The following is a 3273-nucleotide window of genomic DNA, read 5'->3' on the forward strand; positions in this document are numbered from 1 at the left end:
AATATTAAAACTGATTGGTAGCTTAGCTGTGATATTTGTTATGAATATGTCTGAAATGCTTTTAGGATAACAATATTTTTTCTTAAGGACAGGTGACCAAGACAGACATCAGCACAATTTAAAAAAGAATAGTTTCACAATGATTACACAAGATGAGAAAACACAGGAATACAAAGTTTGAGGAACTGTTCCAGTGCACACATGTGACACCTTTAACACACTTTTCTCTGTAAGATATTAAGGTCACATTGCCATCTAGTGGATAATAAAAGTAATGTACCTAGTTTTCCACAGAAACTATGCTTTAGCTTGACTGACAAATTAATTTTAAACGAACAAAAACACATTTATTAATCTGAGCCATATAAAGACAGATATGACAAATGACAAGTGGCCTTTTTCATGTTGGTATGTATCGTGGAAATCTGTGTCACATGCAGATGTGCCTTTTATGTCAGTAGCACAATGGTCAGATATTAAAAGTTTTATGTTTAGGTTCTGAATTCATATAAATGCATTTCATTTTGTATTCTTTACTTAAAGGATAGTAGTCAGGTGTACTTTGTCAGTGTGTAATGGTCCCAACTTGCCCTATGAGGAGTTCAGGGTCTACATTTCAGGACATGTCACTTGGACGTCTCTCTAAAATCCTTCTGCTGCCCTTTGCTAAGCTGGCCTCCAGCCCAGACGTCTTAGGGAACAGTTGTGTCTCGTTCCTCTTTACAGATTTTAACCTCCTCCAGTCACATTCCTTCCCTGTCAAACAGAGATAGAGAGATAATTAAAACACTTGATTAACAGTAACATTCATTGTGTCTTGGGTTTGTTTAAAAAAAAAGTTACTATCAAACCTTTGCTCCTTTGGAACAGTTCACACGCTGCCAACCTCAAGATCCAGATTGACACTTTGTTTCCTTGGTTGAAGTATCGTTGTATAATTCTCTTTATTCGCCTGCCATTCAACCAGCAGTGGAAGCTGAGGCTTTCAGACGCTGCCTCAGGACTGAACGCTTCAACAAGTCCAGGACTCTGTGACGTAAGATGTAGTAGAAGTTGAATCTGTTTATGTAATAGCGTCTCTACAAACGCACAGGGACAGAGAGAAACGTAGTGTGATTCAGCCTCGGTAACAAAACACATCCACTTTGTCCAGATCCTATCAGACTGCTGTGTGCTTCTTCAGCAGCTTGTCTCCCTTTCTCCATCTCACACTCACACATTTAATTAAAACCTTAAACAGGACCAACACCTATTGTAGCCACTTTGTTCCAAGTCTCATGGAGACCTCCTCACTGTTGTCAAACAGGTCTTCTGTCAGACTGCCAGCTGTGGACTGCGTTGACCGACTGACGTCAAGCTGTGGAAATAAAGCTGTGGCGAAGGGGAGGCACACAGGAGAAACCTAAAATTACAGCATGACCGTAATTCTTTACTTTCTGGGAATAGGACCAACATTTTGAGACTGAGCCAACACAAATCACACAAACACCTCCACACATGTTTGAGCACAAGCTCACCCATGATCTGGTGTCAATATCTGCAAAATTGCACACTCAGCGAAAGAGGGGGGGTGGTTTAATTGACAGTTTGAGCTTCAGTAGACAGCAGAGTTAACCGGGGACATATGGCTAAAAAAAACAGACTAGCAGTTGCTCAGAGCAGTCAGCTTGTATGTCTAAGTGTGTGTGTGTGTAGTGAGACGAAAAGGCATATTGGCTTTCTGGATGTTTACACATGCCATGCAGACGTAATGCATTCCTTTCTCATCCTCTGTTCCACTTCTGTCCCCATTAGGAAGAAGGAGTGCTTTTAGCGTGTGCAGTGTCTCAGTGTTGAAAACTGGGCCATGTGAGGAATCTGACTCCTTTGTTCCCTTCATTGTGAACAGAATTAGAAAGTATTACTTCAGCATTTAACACAGGTTATATAGAAGATTTCTATGGTTCAGTGATGTTGCTTCTAGTCTTATTGTCTATCTTTTGAATCAACGCTGTGCTTCCAAAAAACAATCTCATGAAATGCTACAGAAAGTCTATACAGGAATAACCGCAAAAGCCACAGTTGCTAGTAGGAACCTGAAGTTACCCAGACAGCCAGTAGGGCGAGGTGGAGGGCTTGGCTAGGCCCCAGTTTGGACGGGATGCTGCCTTCAAGTACATTTGGAAATGAAATTGACCAACTACCAAAAAAAAAAAGAGCAAACAGAATGCTATAAACATACCACTAGTATATGGTTTGCAATGTTGAACTATTGCTGGAAAATGTTCTGTCCACACCTGCATTACTGAGTTTTGCTAGTGTTGTATGGTATCTTGTCTTGTTAGTTGTTTAATGTAATCTTTTCAGCAAGTGTGGACTTGAACTTGAGTTACTACAGTCCCATATCACAAATCGATCCTCTGGTCAGGGCTTGTTGGTGGAGATAAGGGCTTCTCAGGTTGTGATTCCTGAACTCTGGGCTTGAATACATTGAAAAAATCCATCTTTTTAAGTCTAAAAAAAATCTAACTTTAGTTTATGACTGTTGCATGTCATTGATTATTGTTACTTTATGACATCTGCCCTAAAATAGTGCTATATTAACATGCTCATTTAAATCAATAAGCAATCATAAACTTCAATTTAAAAGATGGTTGATGTTAGAGTAAGGTGTTGTTATCATCAGTGGTTACTTAAAAGTAGCAATAGGTCTACCTCAATGATAATGGATCCACAATTTTATATATTTATACATATTTTAAGTGGAAGCATTAGAAGCAAAATATACTTACAATACAAGAGTATTTATAAAGTATGGCTCTTGTCAGATCGTCATAGATATATTAATGTGTAAGCAGTATTTTAATTGTGTAGCTGGTTGAGGTGAATCTCATTTTAACTACTTTATATACAGCTGCTATTTTATAAGCTGGTCTTGTGTTTTATATGTAAGATATGTTTTAGCCTATATATAAAATGCTCATATTCAAAGTAATGAGTAGCCAACTATAAGTAATGGAGTAACAAAAGCACAGTATGTCTCTCTGAAATGTTGAGGAGTAGAAGCAGCAGAAAATGGAAACACTTGAATGTGTGCGTAGGAACAGTGCTTGAATAATTGTATTTGTTACTTTCCACCACTGGTTATCACATTTCATATGTCAGTCTCTGTAGCTTTCCACTGCTAGACTTCTAAGATAGGTCACACACAAGAAGAGTCAAGGAAACCTGATTTAAACACACTGAATTGGGGGGTTCACGAGGTGTACATGAACGCATCATGGGATTGTAGTC

This window comes from Micropterus dolomieu, linkage group LG17 (genome assembly GCF_021292245.1).
Source record: "Micropterus dolomieu isolate WLL.071019.BEF.003 ecotype Adirondacks linkage group LG17, ASM2129224v1, whole genome shotgun sequence".
Lineage (NCBI taxonomy): Eukaryota > Metazoa > Chordata > Actinopteri > Centrarchiformes > Centrarchidae > Micropterus > Micropterus dolomieu.